Here is a 26,416-nt window from a genome sequence, read left to right as displayed (position 1 = left end):
AAAAGTAAAAACATTTTCTGAAGAATATGATAGTTTCCTGTCTATTAGTTCTCTTACCCCATTTTCTCACTCGGAAGGGGGGCTTGCCCTTTTGAGACAAATGCTTGAAGCGGATTTTATCGCCTATTATCTTTCTAATACAGAAGATGAGCATAAAAGGGCACTGTGACTGCATCATATCCATTTTTGCTAACATTGCCACCTTTGTTTCAACAAATATGCACCTGGCTGGGTAAAAGTGACTAGGAATATAGTTAGCCCTTCTTTCAAATTCTCATCTCCGTCAAATTCCACATTCATTCGAAAGTAAATATAGGAGGTGGTACAAGCAAAAGCAAACACATTGCTGCAATGCATATTTCGGTTGCTGGTAACACAACAGTTACCTTCAACAGCCTAAAGCTGTCCACCTACAGCTTTCCTGGTGGACACCGTTCCCTAGCTGTTCTCCGAGCCATTGGGTCCGACCACCAATATCGGCTTCTTATTCGTTTATGTCTGTGTCTCCTCTTGTTCTCATTACCTGCTCCCCCCATGTTCCTTCTAATAGTGAACACACTCCTATTCCCCGGATGATTTCCACTGCTTCTTTACTCAACTCTGCTTAACCCACTGGTACTTATCCTATTTAATCTTCTAGGTCGGCTCCCTGACATCTAAGTCAATGTTTTATGACCCAAATCCTAAACCTTCTGCTATCCTTTCACTGATTTGCTCAATGGCATTTTCCAACCTTTCATCTAAATCGGATAAGTATATAACTCTCTTCCTTGCCTCACTGCCTTAGCTCTTTGCACTCCTCGAAATATATTAAACCTTCTCATAAATCACAACTCGGTCCTCAACTTCTCTCTAGAAAACTAGACCTTTTGCTGTAAAGGGCAGTGATATTCATACCATTCTCTTCTCTACATTAAATCTATGATCTCTCTCTCCAGTTGGCCAAATAATCGGACATACATTAAATCTTGATTACTTTTTTATGAACTCTAGCTCAACTTTCCTTCAGTGGTCTAAGTACGCTTTTATAACCTGACTATTATAATTATTCTACTTTCTCCTGCTCCAGACTTCTTTAAAAAAGCCACTTAAATATGGACAGATTCTTCCTGCTCCTTAGGTTCTTATTTTCTTGCACCCTATACCCTTTGCATTACTTATTTATCTACAACATTATCATTAGTTACTAAACACCATTTTCACTGTACTCTGGGAAATGCCACTATCAGGCGGTATTAGTGGGTCCATTTCCTGCATCATCAAATCCATTTTTGTCTTCCTTACTGTAGGAAAGTACCATCTTGCTTGGCATGTTACCCCCATTTTTACTTGTGTTTCAGTTTGTTTTTGCCTGTGTCACTGGGATCCTGCTAGCCAGGACCCCAGTGCTCATAGTTTGTGGCCTATATGTGTTCCCTGTGTGTTGCCTAACTGTATCACTGAGGCTCTGCTAACCAGAACCTCAGTGTTTATGCTCTCTCTGTTGTTAAAATTGTCACTGCAGGCTAGTGACCATTTTCACCAATGCTGATTGGCACATTGGAACACCCTTATAATTCCATAGTATATGGTACCTAGGTACCCAGGGTATTGGGGTTCCAGGAGATCCCTATGGGCTGCAGCATTTCTTTTGCCACCCATAGGGAGCTCAGACAATTCTTACACAGGACTGCCACTTCAGCCTGAGTGAAATAACGTCCACGTTGTTTCACAGCCATTTTACACTGCACTTAAGTAACTTATAAGTCACCTATATGTCTAGGGGGGCGTGGCCTGATGCCGATGGCAGAAGAAGCCTCTCCGTGAGGCTCCTGCTAGCGATCCCCACTCCAGTCCAGCCTGAAATTCAGTGGACCCCCAACCCACCCCATTGTCTGGCTGAAAGTGCGAGAGGGTCCCGAGGCTCATTTTGAGGGGCCTGGCCCCAAAGGGAAGAGAGTTTTGGGGCCGAATTTGCGGCCGACGGAGTGCTGCGAAAAAAACAAGATGGCGGCAGCGATCTGACCGGTGTTCCCGGCGGCCCACGATCCACTGCAGCAACTCCCGGATCCTATCCAGCCCACCCCTCTGTGAGTCAAGAACTATAAGGGGACCTGGCGGTTCCCTCTGGGGGTCCAGCGCCGACGAACAGTGGGGCCCAGCACTGCAACTGTGCTCGGCTGGGTGCTGCGAGGCACACACAACATGGCGGCCGGCACCAGAGGTAAGGATCCAGCGGATCACGGTCGGAGGCGATAATTCCAAGGCTCCCGCAGAGCTCCTTTGTCTGCTCCCCTCTGAGGGAGACTGATCGCAGTCTGCACAGCAACGCCGGAGGGTGCTTCTGGGAGGCTTGACTCCATGAACCTCCTGAGGTGAGCTGGAACGAGGGGGACGACGTCGGCGGCTTGATAGGGCGAACCTGGCCTGCACTGAGGCACGGTGCATACGGCCCTCCTCTACAGGGGACCGCCTAGATGTGCAGTGCTGCCTACAGGAGAGTGCAAGGGGCCCCCAGATACTGGGTGGGAGACATGCATGCTTGAATGTGCCCTCCACGAACGGCGAGGCTGCTTGGCTCCACAGGTCTACACCCTGACCGGGCGGAGAGAGAGAGTCCTGACTACCTGACGTGTGGAGTCCCCAGGGGTTCTCGGCAGCCTAGGGCACGGAGTGCAGCTGGCACTGGAAGGCGATAAACCTCTTACACGAGTACCGAGCACCGGAAACAGCAATTCTCTAATCACAGTTTGGCGTTCCCTCTGGCGGTGCAGTATACAGTGCTGAGGTTGGAGAGTCGATATCCAGTGCCCACCGACCTGACGGAGTTGGAGCCATACCCCAGAAAATGGGTAAAGTCGGTCGCCGGAGGGACATGGAACAAAAAGGTGGGCCCTCAGCTGAGGCACTGGCAGACCCGCCTGACCCCAGGAATGGCGCTTCAGGAGAGGGACAAGGCGACCCCACACTTCAAGATGTCCTACAAGCTAGAACGGCTTCGCGTGTAGCACTGGAGGGGAAAATCAACACTTTGGCCATGGATCTCACAGTACTGCGAGATGATCACGTCGCCTGCCCGAAAAGGTGTCCACCACCGACAGACAACTTAAAGAGCTTCTTCCGGAGGTCAAGGATGCCACTTAGTCTACGCAACAGCTGGAGAACCGGATCAGGGCCCTAGAATTAAGGGCCGAAGATGCGGAAAATAGATTGTGACGCAATAACATACGGGTGATTGGTATGCCTGAAAGTGTTCCACAAACTGGCCTGGCGGGGTACCTCGAGCGGTGGCTCCGAGAGGACTTAGTGGACGATGGACTTTCGCCTTTTTTTGCAATCGAGAGGGCACATAGAGTTCCGACACGTCCTCCCCCTCTGGGAGCCCCCGCGACCTATAATAGCCAGACTTCTTCATTACCGAGATAGTTATTACCTGTTGCACCAAAGCATGACCAAAGGAGATCGCACAATGGACAATCACACGGTACGTATATTCCCAGATTTCTCCCGGGAAGTACAGAAACAACGGGCCACCTTCAGGGATGCAAAACAGAAACTGCACCAACTGGGTCTGCAATATGACATGCTGTTCCCAGCGAAGCTTAGGGTAGTGACCAAAGACAGTACACAGTTTTTCACTACGGCAGAGGAGGTATGGCAATGGCTTGATCTATTTCCACATGAGGGGAATGGTCCTCCGGCACAGGGCCCTGAGCATGGACGCAGGAGAGGGACTAAGCGCAACACGGCCCGTATGGTAAATAGTCCTTCCCCCGTGGAGATGCAAACTGAGAGACAAAAAGCCATGGAGGCAGCAGCTTCATTGAGCGGCTCTGATCGCGGATCCCAAGTACAGTTCGCCTCGGACTGTGAACCATCTGATTCGGACCATGAATCCGAGACTTCCCATGTATCCGACAGATCGGACCCGGCCATAACACCGGGCACTTCTGACTGTATCATATGAGGGTCCTCCCATCGAACTACACTTGCGCCAGTTGTCCTGGTCATGAGGGCCTCCTCTGGCGGACACCGTAGTGGCCGGTGAGGTGGGCGCACTGGCTGTCACTCTGGCGGTCGTACCCGCCAATTGGATGGGATCTGGGTCCACAAGTACTACTATATCTTGCAATCCGGTAGTGGGGATTGGAGCGATGGCCCACTCCTTTTGTGATCTAGAAGTTCCCCCGCTTTCGATCTAGTTGACATTTCACGAAGTTTGGATGAGAGCCTTTCAAACTTTTGTCCTGGGGAAGGGGAGTTGGGATGTTAATTGTTGGGGCTTATTTAGGGGGAGTGGTGTGTGGTGAATGTTTAACATTGGACTGCTGGTGTTGTATAGTGTGAGAGTAGGGATCTTCGTGGTATCTGCTAGCCCTGCATGGGGCATGTCACAGATGGGGATTGAAACACGGTTATGGCGACGTTAGGCACTTACAAATTTCTCTCATGGAATGTACGGGGCATGCACACAATGTCTAAGAGATATAATTGCCTCTAATTGCCAAACTGGCGGAGAAACACGTACACTCTCAGTTATCCACGCTCCTGGAAGAAAATAATCTTATACATCCTACCCAGATGGGTTTTAGACCTAAACATGGCACAGAAACCGCACTGATTGCCATTACAGAAGAAGCAAGGAAGAGGATGGATAAAGGCATGGAAACCGCGATTATCCTCCTTGACCTAAGTGCGGCCTTCGATACAGTTGACCTAAAAATCCTCATAGACAGATTGCGAGGATGTGGAATTGCCGGTACCGCGTTAGACTGGATTTGCTCCTTTTTATATGGGAGGTCATTTCAGGTACTCGATAGAGAGTATATCTCTAGGAGCACCTTCAGTAGCTGTGGTGTTCCTCAGGGCTCGGCCTTAAGTCCATTACTTTTTAACATCTATATGAGGCCACTAGCAGGCATAGTTGAGCCTTTCGGACTGAATCTAGTATCATATGCAGATGATACGCAGCTGATAGTCTCCTTTTCCAATTCCCGCCCAGATATGGGCTCAGCACTAGGTCCGTGTATGAAAGCAGTTGCAACCTGGATGGCTGAAAGTAAACTAAAGCTCAACGATGACAAAACGGAAGTTATGTTTTTTGGAAATAAAATTCCCCCTTTCAATTCCAGCCTACTGAGAGGAGTACCTACCCTCCCACCCCCTAAAGGTCTCATTAAAAGCTTAGGGGTATGGCTGGACCCTCTTCTCTCAATGGCCCAACATGCGAATAGAATAGCTGGAACTGCTTTTGCTCTGCTAAGGACCCTGAGGAAGGTTTTAACTATTTTACCTTTCTCAGCCAGAAGATTGGTTGTCCAGGCACTAATAGGCGCTCGGATTGACTATGGTAATGCTTTGTTTATAGGCTCCCCGAAATATGTAATTCAGAGATTACAAAGGGTACAAAATGCAGCGGCTCGTCTGCTACTAAACATTCCTAAACAACATTCGATACGGCCAGGAATTGTCTCCCTACACTGGCTCCCGGTAGCGGAAAGGATTCAGTTCAAAACCCTGTGCCACTTTCATAGATCCATATTTGATAAGGGACCTGAAATGCTGAAAACACTGGCAGAGGTTTACATTCCAGCCAGGCCACTTAGATCCTCCTCAGCTAATCTGGCCATAATTCCAACAACGAGGAAAGCCAGATGGGGAGGAAGATCGTTAGCATACCAAGGCGCTTTGCTTTGGAATAATCTCCCTCTCAAGATGAGAGTAAACCCTCAAGAGATGTCGTTTAGAAAGGAACTGAAGACTTGGCTATTTAAAATTTAAATCCCTTGTATAAATTTAAACAGTATGTCACCGTTATGGCAGTATAAGCGCTACGAGGCCGTTGGGCAGTTAGGCGCTATATAAACCATTATAACATAACATTATAACATAACATATAAGGTATTCTCACACTTACAGCACAGGGGGATTCAGATTGCGTTGCTCCAAGAAACACATTTAACCCAGGCTGAGGGGCTAGCACTGCGGAAACGGTGGAGGGGCCATGCATACTATACCTCTTATTCCGCATTCACCAGGGGTGCCTTAAAATGGATCAGAGCCGGGGTTCCATTCAAGGTATTGGACACTCTCATAGACCCTGAGGGACGTTTTGTAGCAATCCAGGGTCGACTGGAGGGAAGAGACCTAGCGTTGATCAATGTCTATGCCCCGAACTGGGACCAGGGTGAGTTCTTTGCATGCTTATCGGGCCTCCTAGCCACCTATTTGCAGTTCCCCCTAGTGATGGGGGGGGGCGACTTTAACTGTGTGGCCGATCCCTCCAGGGATCGCTCGCATCCTCCGTTACATGATTCCCCTCTGATGAGAGTGGCAGGGCTATTCACCTCCTGGCAGGCGAATTGGGGGCTGGTGGATGTCTGGAGACGACTACACCCTGAGTCCAGAGACTATTCCTACTTCTCTCCCTGGCATAAGCTCCATGTCCGCTTAGATGTGTTTTTTTGCTCCCCAGGCATCTTCCCTCAGGTGCATAATGTTGAATACCTGACCTGCATAATCTCTGATCATAACCCTCTGATACTAGAGTTACGCTGGGGTTCACCCCCTCCCCGCATCCCCACCTGGCGGCTGAAGTCTGAGTCCCTAGAAGACGCACCATTTCGGGAGGAGCTGAGACAACATATTACCCACTTCTTTGTAGATAACGAAGCTTCGACCAATAACCCTTTGATTGAATGGGACGCTTTTAAAGTGGTGGTACGGGGGCGCTGTATTGCGGGAGCGGTGGGGGACACTGAACAAGCAGAGAGTGAGCTGAGGGAGGTGGAGAAAGAAAAGTCTGAAAATCCGCTCCTTCAACCTACTATCTTAGAGCAACGGTCACTGACTGTGTGGAGCGTCTTCGATGCTTCGACTACCAAAACTATATCACACGAGCACACGGGGAGAGAGACAAAGCGGGTCGGATGTTAGCATGGGTAGTATCGCAAACGCATAAGGCATCACCTATCCTGGAAATTTTATCGGAATGGGGGGAATCCCCTTCACGGGCAGGAGCAAATTAACTCTCACCTTATGACCTTTTACGAACGATTATATAAAAGTACTCTTCGTCCTGACGGTAACTCCACCGATAGTTATGTATCTAGGCTGCAGTTGCAGACACTACCACCAGACGCTGCGACACAACTTGAGGGTGCCATTACACAACCAGAGATTCGGAGGGCCATTGGTGAACTATCGATGGGAAAGACTCCGGGGACAGATGGTCTTCCTATCGAATTCTATGCCATGTATATAGATTTGTTAGCTCCTAGGCTCGAGATTCTATATCAATCCGCCAGAGACCGAGGAATTTTGCTGGCAACAGGAAGTGCCCTTGCTTAAACCTGGGAAAAATCCTGCGGAAGCCGGGGCATACAGACATCCATGCTGAACCTGGATTACAAGATCCTCAGCAAAGTACTGGCCTCTAAACTGCTCCCCCACATGGCAACGCTAATACATACTGACCAGGCAGGGTTCATCCCGGGGCGCAACACAGCGGATAACATACGCAGATTTATAGCGGTCATGAACTATCAGAATTCGACTAGCCCAGCCCCTGGAGTGCTTGCAGTCAATATAGAAAAATCCTTTGATAGCTTGGAGTGGGCTTTCCTTTATACAGTGATGTCCCGCCTTCATTTCGGACCTGAATACATTGCCTGGGTCAGATTGTTGTATACCGAGCCCACTGCTAGGGTACGGACAGGACGGACTATATCCAGACCTTATGTGGTTGAGCGGGGTACCAGACAGGGGTGTCCCCTATCGCCGCTGCTGTTTGCACTGGCTATGGAGCCATTGGCGGCCACAGCGCGCAGTGGTGGTGGGGGTCCCGGCATAGTGGCAGGGGGCAGGAGACATCAGATAGCGTTGTACGCGGATGACCTGCTGATCTTTTTAGACGATGTACACAGAGACCCTCCCCGAACCCAACGGATGCTTTCGCAGTTTGGTGAGCTCTCTGGACTTCGGGTGAATTGGGGCAAGACTGGCCTGTTTCCCTTGAACGCTACTGTAACCCCACCATTGGAGTTGGGAAATGTCCAGTGGGTTCCAAGATGCCTCTCATACTTGGGGGTCAAGATTTTCCATGGCCCACAGGATATAATAGACAGCAATATCGGAGGCTTGTTGCGGTCCCTCCGTTCCAACATGGCTTTCTGGCAAACCTTACCTCTATCTGTAGCGGGGAGGGTAGCCATCCTTAAAATGGTGGTGTTGCCTCGCCTCCTGTACCATTTCACAGTCCTGCCAGTATGGATTCCTAAGGCCATGCTTGAAGAACTGAAGTCCATGGTCATTGCTTTTCTCTGAAGGGGTGGACGAAAGCGAGTGGCTCTGGCCAAACTCCAGAGGCGGTCCACAGACGGGGACCTGGCGGTCCCTGACTTTGAGGCTTACTACTTGGCAGCGCAGCTCCAGTGGTTGGCGCAGTGGATAGCCAACAGAGCAGCGACTGGGTTGGGGGTAAAGGGATTAACTCCCCCAGAGACTAGATTATACGAACTGTTGTTGGGGTGTCGGGTACTGGGACGCATGACTCCCTTGAATTTAAAGTCCTTGCTCGCTGTTGGAGGAGCTTCTTACGTAAACTTAAGGTAAAGGCCCCTTACTCCCCTGACTTACTCCTCTTGTCCCTAAGAGCTTTGCCCCATCGGGGTGACTGGGGTGGACTCCAGTCCTGGGTGGAGGCCGGGATACATACAGTAGGAGCACAATTTACGGAGAGGACGCTGATGCCTTTTGAAGTCCTTCGGACACAGTTCGGTCTACAGGGAGGGCACTTCTTATTATATGGCTCAGTAGTGGCTAGTATCAGGAAACACTGGCTGAGACAGACAGGAGAGCTCACTGCACAAACAACTTGTACATATTTGGCGACTTCTTCTGGCACCTTTAAGGCAGTTTCTAATCTCTACTGCAGGGTTCACGGGGATAGGACCATGACTTTGACTCAGCTCAAATCGTCCTGGGAAGTAGACCTGGGCACAACTATATCCGATGCGGACTGGCAGCGTATTCTGGGGGGCTTCCCCAAATGACTCGCAATGCCAGATTTAAGATTATTAATTTTTATGTACTACATAGGGCATATCTCACCCCTGAGCGGATCAGCAGGTACTTTGGAGCGGAGGGAGTACATTGCCCGAGGTGCGGGCTAGAGAAGGCGGAATTTAAGCATATGTTCTGGAGCTGCCCTACGGCAGAGTTGTATTGGGCGGAGGTGAGCCAACTGGTTGCTGGAGCGATAGGAAGGGAAGTCCCCTGCACAATAGGTTATTGTCTGCTTGGCTGGTTTCCACGCACGGCTAAGTACAAAATAATCATCAGGTTCCGGGACTTGGCCTACGTACTGGCCAAGAGGGAAATAGCAATGTCCTGGAAGAATCCAGTTGGGCCGAGACTGTCCCAATGGACTAGAGAACTAACTAAGTGGGCTGGGTGCGAGAGCGCTGTTCTACCTGGTGAGGCCAGAAGGGGTTGGTGGCCCCTGGAGGCGGCGCAAGGTTGGGATGTGATATTAGACTCCTTTAAGGAGGAATGTCGATTGGGTCCAGACCCCTGATTGAATGATGGTTGGATGCTTTGTGAAGATGCCGATAGACCCAGTCCATTGGTGCCATTACGGATGACCCCGGGGCAGGATCCTACGGATGGACTAGACGAGGGATACACTCTTACATTATGAGCGGAGGGCCGACTCTTTCATAGCACACCTACATACAATACAACTGTCCAGATATGCTACCAATATCATCACTGGGGGGTGGGGCACTGTTGGGGAGGTTGAGGGGTGGGGGGTAGGGTTGATGTTGCAACATGTTATTGCTGTTAGAGCAGGGATGTGTAGGTTGAAAAAGCTCCTGTCCTCAGAGTCTATGTAGATCATTGTATGTTATCTTATACTATGTTTACCTGCTCACTGGTTGACCGAAATTGCAATAAACTGTTTACAAAAAAAAGAAAAGTCACCTATATGTCTAACCCTCACTTGGTGAAGGTTAGGTGCAAAGTTACTAAGTGTGAGGGCACCCTGGCACTAGCCAAGGTGCCCCCACATTGTTCAGGGCAATTTCCCCGGACTTTGTGAGTACGGGGACACCATTACACATGTGAACTACATATAGGTCAATACCTATATGTAGCTTCACAATGGAAACTCTGAACATGGCCATGTAACATGTCTAAGATCATGGAATTGTCCCCCCAAGCCAAATCTTGTATTGGGGTGCCAATCTCATGCATCCCCCGGGCTCCAGCATGGACCCCAGGTACTGCCAAACTAGAGCTCTGGGGTTTTCTCTGCAGCTACTGCTGCTGACAACTCTCAGACAGGTTTCTGCCCTCCTGGGGTCTGGGCAGCCCAGTCCCAGGAAGGCAGAACAAATGATTTACTCTGAGAGAGGGTGTTACACCCTCTCCATTTGGAAATAGGTGTTAAGGGCTGGGGAGGAGTAGCCTCCCCCAGCCTCTGGAAATGCTTTTAAGGGCACAGATGGTGCCCTCCTTGCATAAGCCAGTCTACACCAGTCAGTTCAGGGATCCCCCAGCCCCTGTTCTGGCGCGAAACTGGACAAAGGAAAAGGGAGTGACCACTCCCCTGTCCATCACCACCCCAGGGGTGGTACCCAGAGCTCCACAAGTGTGTCCCAGACCTCTGCCATCATGAAAGAGGTGTGAGGGCACAATGGAGACCTCTGAGTGGCCAGTGCCAGCAGATGAGGTCAGAGACCCCTCCTGATAGGCTCTTACCTGATTAGGTAGCCAGTCCTCCTCTGAGGGCTATTTAGGGTCTCTCCTGCGGGTTTCTCTTCAGATAACTAATGCAAAAGCTCACCAGAGTTCCTCTGCATCTCTCTCTTCAACTTCTGCCAAGGATCGACCGCTGACTGCTCCAGGACGCCTGCAAAACTGCAACAAAGTAGCAAGACGACTACCAGCAAGATTGTAGCGCCTAATCCTGCTGGCTTTCTTGACTGTTTCCTGGTGGTGCATGCTCTGAGGGCTGTCTGCCTTCACCCTGCACTGGAAGCCAAGAAGAAATCTCCCATGGGTCGACGGAATCTTGCCCCTGCTAACGCAGGCACCAAACTTCTGCATCACCGGTCCTCTGGGTCCCCTCTCATCTTGACGAGCGTGGTCCCTGGAACACAGGAGCTGGATCCAAGTGACCCCCACAGTCCAGCGGTCCTTCTGTCCAAATTTGGTGTAGGTAAGTCCTTGCCTCCCCATGCCAGACAGTAATCCTGTGTACTGCGTGATCTGCAGCTGCTAGGCCTTCTGTGCACTTTTGCAAGGAGTCCTTCGTGCACAGCCCAGGTCCCCAGCACTCCGTCCTGCATTGCTCAACTCGCTGAGTTGACCACCGGCTTCGTGGGACCCTCTTGTGTTGAGACGACTGCTGTGCTCAGATTTCTTGAACGTCTGTTCAAGTGCTTCTGCGGGTGCTGCCTGCTTCTGCGTGGGCTCTCTCTGTTGCTGAGCGCCCCCTCTGTCTCTCCTCCAAGGGCCGACCTCCTGGTTCTTCCTGGGCCCGGGCAGCACCCATTATCTTCAACCGCGACTCTTGCAGCTAGCAAGGCTTGTTTGCGGTCTTTCTGCAGGGAAACAACTCTGCATCCTCCAGCACGCTGTGGGACATCTTCTGACCAAAAGAGAAGTTCCTGGCACATTCCATTGTTGCAGAATCTTTGGCTTCTTCCACCTGGAGGCAGCCCTTTTGCACCTTCATCCGGGGTTTAGTGGGCTCCTGCCCCCCCTGGACACTTGCCTGACTCTTGGACTTGGTCCCCTTCCTTTGCAGGTCCTCAGGTCCAGGAATCCGTCTTCAGTGCTTTGCAGTCAGTTGTTGCCTTTGCAGAATCCCCTATCTCGACTTTACTGTCTTTCTGGGGTAGTAGGGTAACTTTACTCCCACTTTTCAGGGTCTTGGGGTGGGGTATCTTGGACACCCTTAGTGTTTTCTTACACTTCCAGCGACCCTCTACACACTACACTAGGCCTCGGGTCCATTCGTGGTTCGCATTCCACTTTTGGAGTATATGGTTTGTGTTGCCCCTAGGCCTTTTGTCTCCTATTGCATTCTGCTGTGTTCTACATTGTTTGCACTAGTTTTCTAACTGTTTACTTACCTGATTTTGGTTTGTGTGTATATTTTGTGTATATTACTTACCTCCTAAGGGAGTATATCCTCTGAGATACTTTTGGCATATTGTCACTAAAATAAAGTACCTTTATTTATAGTAACTCTGAGTATTGTGTTTCTTATGATATAGTGCTATATGATATAAGTGGTATAGTAGGAGCTTTGCATGTCTCCTAATTCAGCCTAATCTGCTCTGCCATAGCTAGCTACCTCTATCAGCCTAAAGTGCTAGAACACTACTAATCTAATAATAAGGGATAACTGGACCTGGCACAAGGTCTAAGTACCACAAGGTACCCACTATAAGCCAGGCCAGCCTCCTACACTTGCATTATTGCATTCTTTAAATTTATTTCTTCTTTCTAATATGCTATTTTTGGCTCTTCTAAGCTTACCATTATTATAACACTTCTTAGAAAACATTCTCTTGATCCCTCCCTGTTTAACTGCTACTGTCAATTATATTTATCCCAATGATATCCTCTATGAACGTATTGAATATCATGTGTACCATCAAGTACTAATTGTGAAATCCATTTACTCCTTTCTGTCTGGTTTTTCCTGGCACACTACTAAGAGATCACCCTTTTTTTCCTGCCGCTAACAATTTTACCTCTGCAAGACACTTATGTATTCTCTTAATTCTTCAACATGTTTCCACGTGATTCAACAAAGTTAATGCTGCTTCATTTTCAGAAAACTCTTTACTTGACCAGTTCACAGCATCCCCGTCTAATAATTATATATGTAAGTGCGCACTAAAGTAGTGTGGATCAGCGCTGAACGCAATGGGTAGTTCATATGAAAAGGGACAGAGAGCAGGGATTCTGCATCACGGCTAAAGACCTGCAGTTGTGATGGAAAGGGTGCCACTTTCAGGGAGGTTTAGGGCAGCAAGCGGAATGGCAGTGAGATGGAGTGCAAATGCAAATGCAGAATGGCCAGGGAGTGAGTCTAGCAGAAGTTAACCTGGAATGCAATTTTGCCTGTTCCAGATTCTTGTCAGGTTAGTCCTCTCATCCCCTGCACTTTTACTCTTTGCTACCCAAGAAGCAACCCTCAAGTCCTCTTATCAGGCGGAGTCACTCTACAGACTTCAAACCTTTGCGTTCATTCTCACAATTCATGCTGGTGTTTTACAAATACATATTTTCCTTTTAACATTTCTACCCATCTACTTGCAGCTAAAATCTGGATAATCCTCTTCCCCGTCTTTCTCATTTTTCTCAGCTTCGTTTATGTAGGCTTTCATAGACCCTGGTATTTTATTCACAGGTATTTTTCAATGTCACTATCACCATGTATACTTGCTGTCTTCTTCCAAATGGCTCCGCTTATTTCATTCTTCAAAACCTTCATCTACTATTTTCAAATACACAGAATTTGCAAAATCAAGCGTTTTGACTTTCACCGCCAGAACTCACATTTTACTCTACTTTCTCACGTCTTGACTGTTCGACTTCTGTACAGGGTAAAGGTTTCCAATACTTATCTCAATCTATTCTTAATTTTTCAACGTGGCTTCTTTGAAAAATCGCGGTTGACTATAATTTCGTTTCACCCTTCAATTTTAATCTCTCTATACTGTTTGAAATGTTTCCATATTCCATTCCCACATGTCCAGGTGTGGCTATAAAAAGCTAGGACAGAAGGTAACAATCGCTAGTACTATCAAAGCAGCAGTACTAGCTGTCAAAAGTGCCAACACTATCAATGAATTCTAACAAGACAGAACGCGAATTATAATTACTTGAATGGGGGCGGGGACAGAGTTAGGGTTTTCCTTTTGCACATGAACATTTAGGCATAGCTTAATTAATATATATGGAACTCGTAGGAACCTATTCGTTTCTGCTTGCTATTATCAACACCCATACTCTTCCTTACCCATTGTTTTATCCTGTATAGCAGAATAACACAAATTGCGCACAGTGATATCAAAATAACCAGCCATTTTCTCACCGCGAGGCTACTCACAACCATTGCTCATTTTTCACAACCTCATGGAAGTTCCCTTAAAACTCCGGCGCAATTGTGCAAAGCTCAAAGGCAGCCCATACTAGAAATGCATGCACATGCCTTATGCCACTTTTCTCTTCTAATTCTTCTTTTGTATTATTCTTTTTGCACGCTCTCATTTTTTGTTTGGTGATTTTTTCCATTTGAAGATTTCCAAATAGCACTCTATGTTGTGCAGACTTGCCCCGGTCACGATTCCAACGTCCCCCACAATGCCTATATGCAATTAGCACAACATACTCTACAGCTGAGGTTACAACACCCGAAGCCACAAATCTATGTGTGCACCTTAGGTGTGTAAACGGCAATCATTTACAAATGTACACTCACCTTTGTAATTCACAAAACACGAATGTGCACTCGTAATTTGATTTGCTTAAAGATAAAATGACACCAGCATGAGTAATTTTACATGTCAGTAAAGCTGAGCAATAAGGGCACTATATTGGCGTCCCAGGGTAGGGCCACCTGCATCAAACAGTGAACTCTCACAAACTCACGTTGGGAGTATTCAAAAACAGCAAGTTTCAGAACCTGTAAATGGTTGCCAAGGGTAGGATCGTTTATGGACGAAAAGAGGGGAAAACACTCAAGGGATACAATTCATCAGAATTTCAGGGGTAGCGGAAGGGACATTATGCACTGTTTGATCTTTATTTTCACTTACACACACATGCTTACATAGACACATTCACGTACTCTCACATAAACACTCTCATCCAAAAGCACGCACACAACATACATTTAAAGGTATTTTTTACTTACCTCAGCTGTCAGATAGGGTCATATCCCAGCTAACTGTACTCCGTTTTATTGCACTAACAGAGAATTATTTTATTCTCTATTTGGCAAAAAAACGTTGTCAGAAAACAAGGAAAATTGAGCCCCAACCGACGTCCATTACGACGAGCTGCCCCCGTATTCCACCTCTGAGGGCAGGGGTCGCAAAGGCAGTGTCAGCGGTAGCAAGAGGCAATCCAGGGATCGCAGCTGACGTCCATGGAAACACTTTCCAAAGCATGTTTGTTCATATAAGAAAATATTTTTTGTCGTAAATTCGAATAAAAATTGAGAGTGCAAAATTAAACTGTAGATTACATTTACCCAATTGAAAAATCACACCTATTTCGTTTACTAGTGCATTAATGTTCGCAAACCAATACTTGTGCTCGGTGAAGAACACATTCTGAATTCCAAGGGATTTGTACATGCGCCCCAAAATAAAAATAAAAAGTAGGCAATACTATAACAAATGAAATGTTTAATTCCTAAATTGGACCAACTGTTAAAAAGCCATTGCGTTTATTTTATCGGCTGCAGTTTTGGCCCTGCTATACTGATTCACGTAAAAACCCTAAAAACGTGGTCCCAAGAAAATAGATTTTTCTACAGCAAAAAGACACAGACACGACCGCACCAATGAAAGAACATGGAGTCCCACACAAAGTCGCATCAGCGGTTCCCCGGAACACAGCTCCACACCCACATCAAAAAAACGCACCGGGTCGAGCTCTCTCAGGAAAAGACTACCGTAGAAAACCACTACTTCGTCACTGAAGGCCAGAGGTGACCACCATCATCATCATCTAGAGACACACTGTCCTTCCCTGCTCACAAACTTGGATTAGAAATTAGACTTTAGTTTGGGTATAGACTGGGGGGAGGGGTAGTACCTATACTCTTGGGCCTAGCCTCTACCATACAGTTGTAAGAATGTTATGTAAGAGATGTAAGAATGTTATGGGTCGACATGCGCACTGCAATGTTGGGGAGGCGGACAGCTTAAGGTCCACAAGCAGGGAGGGGGTTTTCTTTTGAGAATTTTGTTTGAGGTTCATCTTTTTTGTTGCTCATGTTACTATTTCGGTTTCACACTGCACCCAACACTGAACTTTTCTCTGAGTGATACTGGTCCCCTCAGATACTCATCAGGTCGCACAACGTTGCACCAGTTTCTCGCCGATACAATCACAAACACATACAACCACTCAGGTGATGGACTCACAACTGAAATTGGTCTCCTGGAACGTCAATGGACTAGGGGACAAAATCAAGCATAGCGTAACCCTCTTACAGGAGACTCATCTTAAGGGCAACTCATGTCAAGCCATGAACTGCTGTAGATAGAAACTGGTGGTGCATGTGGGATACTCAAAAGGCTTTGGTGACAACTGGGATGTGGGAGAACAGAACAATCAACACATCATCTGTTTATGTTCCTGCTTAACTTCACACACTCACGTTCCCTGAATTGAGTAAACCACTTTTGCTCCTCCATAATGGGTGGAGACTTCAACATGGCTCTTAATGACCATATCAACAGATTCCCTCCCAGACAGACAGGGTACCCAAAGCAGCCCCTTGCAGATTTTCTGTCAATCTTGGGACTCATGGATGTCTGGCGCTTCCACAATTCCCTAGTGAAACAATACACTTTTCACTCTGGAGCCTACAACAGCCTATCCCATATTTACTATATCCTAACACTAGCTAGCTACACTCCCCACTTTCACAAAATCCAACACTTGGCAGAGGTATCTCTGACTATTCACCGGTATGGACAGTCTACAGTCACTTAGAGGTCGTACAAGAGATATAATGCTTCATCCCTGGCATTCCAAAATCCCACAATTATGACAGGGTCTTAGTATAGCCACTGAACAAAACTATTGTCCAGACCTTCTGGGAAGCATTCAAGACAGTAATAAAAGGACAGGGACTGTCACTGATCACAGGGCACCTTAAAGATAAATGGGCGCAAACTTAGACACTAAAGCAGGAAATAGCCAGACTAGAAGCCGAATTCGTAACCACAGCAGACCAAACCATCCAACACACAACACACACTCAGTTTGAATTAAAAAGAGTATAAAGACCTAGCAACCAATGAGGGCAAAAACGAACATCGCACAACCCTGCACCGTATTCACAGAGCTGAAGACAAAGCCGGAAAACTCCTAGCATGGCTCGATAAACGTGAAACAGCAAACCGATGGGTCTCCACTATTTGGGCCGAAGTGAACAAGCTTGTGAAAGGTAAACAGACGGTGACAGAGATTTTTGCTACCTACTACACTCACACATACTTACTGGTAACAGCCGCTACAAGTAGACAAGTCAGCAGAATTACTAGCTGATCTGCAACTTCCAGGTCTCTCACAGGAAGACAGAAATATGTTAGAAGAGGACCTTACTGAAGCAGACATAGCCAGGGCTAATAGAGAACTACACTCAGGCAAGGCGGTAGGGCCCCAATGGGCTCAAGGTTGCGAAGATTGCCCCCACATCTGCTTAAAATGCTCCAAGAAAGTTGCACACTTTGATCCCTCCCTAAAGACCAATGAATAGCAAATATAATAGTCATGCATAAAAATGGAAAGCCTCCGGATAAATGGTCATACTATAGACCCATATCACTTTTAAACGCCGAAATTAATTAAAGGCCCTGGCCTCATGATTAGTACAGCTAATAACGATCATTTTTCACCCAGACCAAACTGGCTTCATGCCAGGCAGAAACACTTCCCGGAATCTGCGGTGGCTCCAGGGGATGTTTGGGTGGACCACCTCACTACGTGAGGATGCTCTGGTTCTCTCCTTGGATGCCAAAATGGCTTTCAATACAACAGAATGGTCCCATATGTTTGCAGTGCTGAAAAAGATGGGGTTTGGTCCACAATGGGTCAACTCCTATACTCCAAACTCTTGGCCTGAGTCGTGGCCAACAGCGGTGCGTCCCAGACATTTTGGCTCCGACACAGCACCTGTCAAGGTTGCCCACTCTCACCACTAATAATTGCTCTCGCCTTGGAGCCCCTAGCGGCTTGGATTAGGCAGGACCCCCTGATCCGAGGCCTGCAATGGTTGGAAGATTGGGGAGACAGAATTTCACTCTACGCAGACAACATCCTGCTCTACGTCTCTGACCCACCAACAACCATTGACAGGATAATGCACTCGCCCAATTCAGAACCTATTCAGGTTACAAAATTAACTGGCAGAAAAGCACAATCTACATACTCCATGGGGATAAGCCAAAACTGCCCTAGAGAGTGTGGGGCAAAGGTAGCACAAGATGGGTTCCATTATCTGGGAATCTATGTCACTCGCGACCTTAACAGTTTCTACACCAATAACCTAGTGCCAACCCTAAATCGCCTTAAACAAAAGGGCATTGCCTCTTTCTCTCTTAGGCCGGGTGGCCCTATTTAAAATTATGCCCTTGCCTCTCTTCCTTTACGTACCACACAGCACCCCATACCTGAGTCAAGGATCCTATTTCAAAGCTATCGAGAGGGAGGTGAGAGCACTTCTCTGGGGTGGAGCACAATCGCGGATTGCTACTTGTAAACTCACAAACTCTTGGTATGAGGGAGGAATCACCCTCCCAGATATTCAAAAATACTACTGAGCTGCCCAACTGTTGATGGTGTATTACTGGATTTCCCTCCCAGAGACCAAACCCACCTTCTGGATGGACAGATGGCTAATGCATCCTACAAGCCCTATCCGGCAGTGTCACAAGCCATGGGTTGGCATAGTAAAATAACACAAGCCACCCCCCTCTGGGACACAGCCAGTCTGGGCAACCTTGGGACACAACAGGGATCTTCAAAATAGGACCTTATAAGCCTGTCTAAAGTTGGTGATTTATGGAAACATTGTGAAATGATCTCATTTCCTGACCTGCAAACAGACTACCAGCTAGCGCCCACAAAACCTTACTTAGACCTCCAGATATGCCACACACTAACCCAAGCCTTACCTCCAACAGCACCACACTCCATGAAGCACCCCCCCCCCGAAAGTATATTGCTTGACACAAACATGCCCAGTAAAGCCATATCCCTCACATCTAAAAAACGAATAAACAATATGCCAGGCACACAGACCCACTTACGAATGCAATGGGAAAAAGATCTAGACACCTTGGAGGATGACTAATGGCAAGAAGCCCTAGCTTCCCCAAGGAAAGTAGCAATAAGACTGCACTTTCGCCTAATACAACTGAAAATCCTACAAAAGGCATATTATTCTTGTACCTTGCTAATGAAAATGGGGAAGGTACAAGACAATAGCTGCCGTAAACACTGTGGACCTTTTTCCACATCCTATGGGCCTGTCCTGTGGTACAACAATGTTGGCAAAAAGTACTTGATTGGATACCTGTTGTGAGTGGCCATTTGCTGGAACTAGACGTGAAACAGTGTCTCCTTAGATTTTGGAACTTCACTGATATGTCGAGAATGGAGCAAATCTGGGTTACACTGAGCATGATGGTTGCAAAACGTAACATTGTACGATGCTGGTGGGGCAGAGGAACCGCCATGCCTGGGGGACTGGAAGAAAGACCTAGACTGGTGCTTGCTCGCTGAAAAGGTTGTGTATGAGGGGAGAAGCTGCCCCAGAAAATGGACAGAGATATGGACAAAATTGAACAAGTACCGAGGCAGCCCATGTGTGCCCCCCCCAGCAGTGGCCACTACTGTCCTGATTGATTAACTATCTACTAACTAACTGCTACAGAGGGGAAGATGATATATTACCAGCTGTTTGCTCGAGAAATTGCATTACTATCATGCCTACCTTAAAACCAATATAATCGTGACAAGGTGTGTGCAGCTAATGCTACTGAGTTGTTTACTTGTATTTGAAACAATAAAAAGAATTAAAAAATCAAATACATTCTTACAGATATTTTTTATCATCTGTATGCTTTTATTAGTAATTAAACAATGGCAACATTATCCTACAAACAACAGCATTTTTACAAAATCTAGAGTTACAACATTCTCTATATTTCAACAGGTTTTCATTCTGTACCCTTCATTGGTTCTTTTTTTGTAGAAATTATTTTGTTAGACAGTAAGGGGGTGATTCAGACCTTGGCGGACGGCGGAGGCCGTCCGCCAAGGTTCCGCCGCCGAATGACCGCACCGCGGTCAAAAGACCGCGGCGGCCATTCAGACATTTCCGCTGGGCCGGCGGGCGCTCTCCAAAAGAGCGCCCGCCGGCCCAGCAGAAATGCCCCTGCAACGAGGACGCCGGCTCAGAATTGAGCCGGCGTAGTTGCAGGGGTGCGACGGGTGCAGTTGCACCCGTCGCGTATTTCAGTGTCTGCAAAGCAGACACTGAAATACTTTGCGGGGCCCCCAGGGGCCCCGCGGCACCCCCTACCGCCATCCTGTTCATGGCGGGTTTCCCACCATGAACAGGATGGCGGTAGGGGGTGTCTGAATCCCCATGCCATGGAGGATTCAATGGGGCAGCGGTAAACCGGCGGGAGACCGCCGGTTTACCCTTTCTGACCGCGGCTGAACCGCCGCGGTCAGAATGCCCTCGGGAGCACCGCCAGCCTGTTGGCGGTGCTCCCGTGGTCAGTGACCCTGGCAGTCACCGGCCGCCAGGGTCAGAATGACCCCCTAAGTCAAGAGTACAAAGTTTTAAAACTGCAAAAATAGGATTTCAAACAATCAAGTAAGTCAAGCCATACATTAGTACATGAAAAGACCGTAACCGAGGAAAATTATATTGATGAACAATACTTGGCTTACCAATAGGAATAAATTAAATATCTTTTTTTTTTTTTTTTTTTTTTAAATAGCAATGAAATAGCATTGCGTCAATGCACTCAACTAAAATGTCATCAGTGTATTATTGAATTAGAAGGTGCTATACAAGTGAGCATGTGGCCCATCTCCGAGCTACTCCAGTAGTAGCAAAGGCGGCAACAAATGGTAAATAATCATCAGATATCGCTCTCAAGATATACTCTGGATCTATTTATTGCAATGAGGAGGGTTCATACCTATTGTGAGGAAGTCTTCCTTTTAGCCCCATTCATCGCAATGTTTTCAGACTGATACTGGTGGTAACTGACTCCGACTGTGCCCTGGGCTCTGCTAACCAGGCCCAGGACCACTGCTCTGATGAAAAACATATATGGTAATTAGGTATAATTACAATTGGCAATAAGACACCTGTAAGTCCCTAGTATGTAATAAGCCAAGGGTATTCAAACTACCTATTAGTCCCTTATTTATAATAGGGCAGGGAGGTTTAGAGACCCAGCAGATTGTCTGCACTAGAATGCACACTGCTGTGTTGCCTACTGTCACTTTCAAAGGCAGCCCTAATTTGCAGACTGACTTTAAAAGTAAAATATATGCAAATTCGACTTTAAAATTAACAGTACTTCCAAAGTGGTAATCTTCCTTATTTGTATATATACGTCTTCCTTAAGGTCTCCCCTAGGTTCCCCAGGGGTGGGGTGCCATGTAACTATAAGCAGGGATAATATAAAATATGTTTTACATGCCTTGGTGAGGGTAAAACTGCCCATTTTATTTTTCTCTGTTGTGTATACTTAGCTCTATAAGCTAACATTGGAATATTTTATTTAAGCCCAAATATTGGTAGGAAGGCGCTAGAGATATCATTCAAGTACTCAAAAGATTGGTAATGATACGTCCAACAACTTGCTACTGTTGGATTTGTCATAACTAATACAGAAATTAAGTTATAGGATTTTGTTTTCTGAGAGCCAAAATTCAGCCTTCTAACAGCCTCTCCTGATTGGTTAGCTTTAACAAGCTTAGCCAAGCTGCTTTGATGAGGTGATACGTAGCCTGCATTGAGCAGAGGTTATCTAGTGGGGGGAGCTCTGCAGCTGTACGCACAGGCCAGAAAGGGAGCTGGGTAAATCAAACTGTGCTTCAAAGATAACAGCACATTAAGGAATGCCAGCCTGGCCTACCCCCTCTTCCTGTGGCCCTCTGCCAGATAGCAGGTCCAGGAATGGAATTTGCCGATGGTCTTGTGGGGGAGGGGAGGGTGTTAATGGTAATGAGCCACACGAGTAGGTTGGGATAGTCAGGTCTTACTCTGCTGGAGAGGAATCTACCACCTTGGATTTTAAAAGAGCAGTGTTTTGTGGGACAAGAATATGCCACACTTTGGAGGAAGCTGTCATGTTTTTTGTGGCACCCTGCATTTCATTGGGGTGGGGTGCCCCCTCTGCTTGTCCTCCCAGACCACTGAATAAGTATGTAAGAGCTGCCTAACAACGTAAACCTGCTACCTGAAACCACAAGGGGAACGAGGACTGCCCTGTTGGAACCGTGGTCTGCACCCAAAAGGACTGCTCTCTGAAGGACTGCTCCTGCTGCACACTGGGAATTACAGCCCTGCGGACTTTGCCTTGCTTGCAAAAGGATTAAGTGGACTAACTGAAAGCAACAGGTTAACAGAGTCTCCCTGTACCAGCTCCCACAAGAAGTCCCCAGCCTGGAGTGGTCCCAGTGGACGTTTAAAGATTGGGTCAGGTGCATTTTGGGAATTGTGGTTCCAAATTTCCAAGGACCACTTTGAACCCTCAAGAAGAACTTCAGGAAGAAGTTCCAGAAGTTTCTAGCAACTTTTGGAAAAAGCTCCGTAAGCAGACCAAACCCGACATCGAGAGTCAAGCCGACTACCTTCAGCCGCAACCCAGCCTGAATTTCAGGTTTGTTCAGCTGAAAGCTCAGGAGCTCCAGACATCCAGGATTTGACTGAGGCTTTGCGGAAAAGCAATCTGCCAACATTGAAATCGAGTTGGTGGAGGGGACCGCACAACAGTGACAGAAAAATCATCCACAAACATTTTAAAGTCCCAAGGTAAAATTTTGACTGAGGACTCCCGCTCAATGGGGCAGGGCCCCATTGTGATCGGCCTCAAATTGTGATTTGGTCCTGGTCTAACGGAATCCGATGTCCCTGGTTGGCGCTACTGGTTTTTAGGCACTAGAAAGCATATTTTTTTATTTAATATTTAAAAATTCATATCTCTGGTTCCCTATAATGGATGGTTGCTGGTCTTGTGTTGTTTGAAAGATAAAAATATTTCCAATTTTATAAATTGGTGTGGGATTTTTATTGTCTGTTGTGACTTGGTGTTTTTAAATGCTTTACATACCTGTCTCCTGAGTTAAGCCCGCCTGCTTGCATACAGCTGCCAAGGGTTAAGCCAGGGGGGTTATGTATTGAGACCTTGACTAGACCTAGTATGGGGTGGTGGCCTATTACTAAGTGTAGGTACGTACCTGCCCTAAATAGTAATCCACTCTCCAACACCTATCCTAACTTGAGGTATGTGCAACAATGAGAATTCATAATATTGGGTTGCATATGTCAGATCAGGCATTGTAGAGGATTTGTATTCAATCTAGTAAAGGGTGACAGATCCAGTGAGAAGCTTGAATAACGGGTTCTGTATGGATATGTCATAATGGATAGCAGCAATCCATCAATCAGGTCCCATCAGTGTTCAGAACATGGAAGGGTTTTAGGGTTAGAGGGAAAAGGGAGTCATTCAGCTACAGATTCATCTTCTACCTCCCCAGAGTATATACTGATAATTGACTTTTGCATTTTGTCATAACTACTTACAATATTACCATTGTGAGATTGAGATATTTACGCCAAGTGAGATGTAAAAGATCACAATATGCCTCTCAGAAATGTGAAATGTTTTGCAACGTGTATTCAAACAGTAGAAAAGACATTACGAATTCCAAAATCAAACCATATATAAACTGAATCATTCCAATTAAGAACAGTCTATGAAAGCAAAGAAGAAATATGTGTAAAGTTCCACAGTGGTGAAGAAGCTGTTTCATGTGGACAGATTAGATAAAAAATAACCACATATTAGTTTAAAAATGTGCACTTTGTCATACAGACCGCATATCAAATGTTCCTGTTTGGCTATGACCATTAGTTCTTTTATTCATTCCTCATGCCTAGGTACACTCCTTGCTCTCCAGTTCCTCAGCATACATATCTAGGCAACTGCAAGCAAGGTTATGAACCATTGGCTTTTGTTGCTAGAAACATCAGCGACAAACTGGCCACAGACATGCATGCAAGACCAAAGAGCAGATGGGGAAATAGTGAGTGGATGGGGCCCCGGGGCAGATCTTAGGCAGATTTCTAACTGACAATATTTTCATTTATGAAAGAGGGCAAGGCCATATTCTGCTTGTATATATATGAATGCTTTCAATTTAGCAAGGGATATCTTGCCTTTCAGTGTTTTTATTCATGATGTGAACAAGATTAGCCAAATGAAATAACAGCCAATTTTACCCCTTGTGCTAAAGATGCATTGATAAGTAGGTAACCACGTATGTGGCAAAACAGTGTGCAAAATGGGCTTGAAATCTTCTATCACTTTACTGGGTTAACTACAGTCAATCCATTGTGTTTAGCTGTGATAGATTCTTCCACTCTGTTCAATCTCTACAAGGAACCTACTACCTCCATTCTCAGCTATAATGTTATTTGACATTACGATTACAAAGCCACCCATGAAAATGTCCCCCATGAATTAATGGTTGTTCCTACCTCAGGTTCACATTCAATTTTCGATAACTCACCAACATTTCTAATTAAATATTATTAAAACACAGTTTTTTCTTATTGCCCCCTCAAAGTGCAAAACCGGTGGAGCACTTTCTCGGAGCAAGACTGCAACCATGATAGTTCAAGAATGCTCATAACTGCTTGGTGTCATTTTACAAAAGAAACTGACCCTTAAATGACACATTAATGTGTGCAAAGGGAGCACAAAACCAGCTCAAACCACACGGATTACAACTCGAATTCCTGAAGTCAATTTATGGAAAATATTTTAGTTACTGGTGTTATCAAGATTGGCCTAAAGCAACTCCCTGTCCATAGTAATTCCCACGTTTTACCTATACCAACTCAAGGATAATTCACATGCAGCTTTCAGTTTAGCTACTGGTGCGCAGAAATATCTGCAACACCTAGAAAGTGTTTCATGCAGGACACAAATACTACCACATCAGCAAACAGATGTTCAGACAGACAACATGTTCTGCAGGGTTTGTACTAGAAAATACAGCCTTTAAGAAAGAATAAAACATAAAAACTATCTTCTGCAGGAAGTACATCCATGATCTAAAATCCCTCCAAAAAACCCAGAGGACCACCTAAACCTCCTTAAGAAAATTCTACACCTCTTACTGCCCCAATGATAATTTTTCCTATAAAAGGTCATCCACAAAATAAGTGTGACCTGATACGAACATTTCAAAGCTCTTATTTGGTGATACCTTTTTCCTGTTTGATTGCATCTCGCTGAACATTTTTGTGGTCCTAATGGATATCCACAATATCTATATAATTTACAATACCATTCTGTGTAACTACAGAGGTAACTTTTGCTGCTCCTGTTGACTACCTTCTGTCTTCACCAGCACCCATCACCATTAACGTTCTGTTGCCCGTTCCCTTTACTCTACACAAGCAAGCCTCCCTTAACAAGTATTTTCAGTAGTGCTCCTTTTCAGTGCCCTAACCTCTGGCAATGTCATCATGCTTCCTTCAGCCCAATTCCCTCCTCTCAAATCATAGTCCCAAATGATTCCATTTCATCAAAGGGTCACTTGCTGTTCCATTCTGGTCATGAAGCCTAAAGTATGTGGTAATGTTGGCACTCTTTCAGAGTAGAGGTTTTACACCATTTTTAATACTACTTTAAACGCTTGTATTGACAAAGATTTGCTCAGGGGACTTTGTGTCCTCGGACAGAATGACAAACAATTTGAGATATCATTACCAAATGAGAGGATCTACTTCATTAGAGACCAGAGAACTAAGATACAGCTTTCTTCTTGGCTTCACCAAGTTCAAATGAACATGGTCTCACGTCTAGTAACTGTCTTTGGCTACTCAAATGCTTCTTGTGTTGTAAAGTTCTGCTCTTGCCGCAATATTGAGTGCCTTACTCCACACATTTAAGGAAAGTTCACTCTAATGACAAATACTGCACAAACGTTAGGATCTCAGTGGGAGGTAATTGCATAGAATGACATTCTGAGAAGGTCAGCTGCCTAAAAACAGTACATGTTAAACAATCATAAAATTAGATCTCACAATAGTGGCTTACATATCTCAATGGTGATAACACAGAAAGGAAAAGAACAAAACACAGTGGAGGAGAGTTCAAGCATGTTTCACCTTTTATCTCACCAATCACCACCAGCTTTTCCAGATGAGTACCTAAAGATTCAATGAACTCCCTTTCTCCCCTGAAAAGCCATTCTCTCCTCCATCATTTCCAACATCTGCATGGCTACATTATTCACTGATGAAAACCAAAACATGAGAAACTACCAATCCGCTAATGATACACAACTATACCTCATAGTCTTCTCAGTAGATTACACCCAACAACTTAAAACATAACATAAGCTA

At 46.2% G+C, this 26,416-nt stretch overlaps 1 protein-coding gene across 3 annotated transcripts in view; it reads right to left on the bottom strand.

Annotated features, from left to right (window-relative positions):
• PDE8A (phosphodiesterase 8A) overlaps nt 1-26,416 on the bottom strand; it is a 2,216,737-nt gene that overhangs the window by 738,301 nt on the left and 1,452,020 nt on the right. The gene's annotated exons all lie outside the window — the stretch shown is intronic.

Source organism: Pleurodeles waltl, chromosome 3_1 (assembly GCF_031143425.1).
Source record: "Pleurodeles waltl isolate 20211129_DDA chromosome 3_1, aPleWal1.hap1.20221129, whole genome shotgun sequence".
NCBI lineage: Eukaryota > Metazoa > Chordata > Amphibia > Caudata > Salamandridae > Pleurodeles > Pleurodeles waltl.
This window is presented reverse-complemented; position numbering and strand designations above follow the sequence as displayed.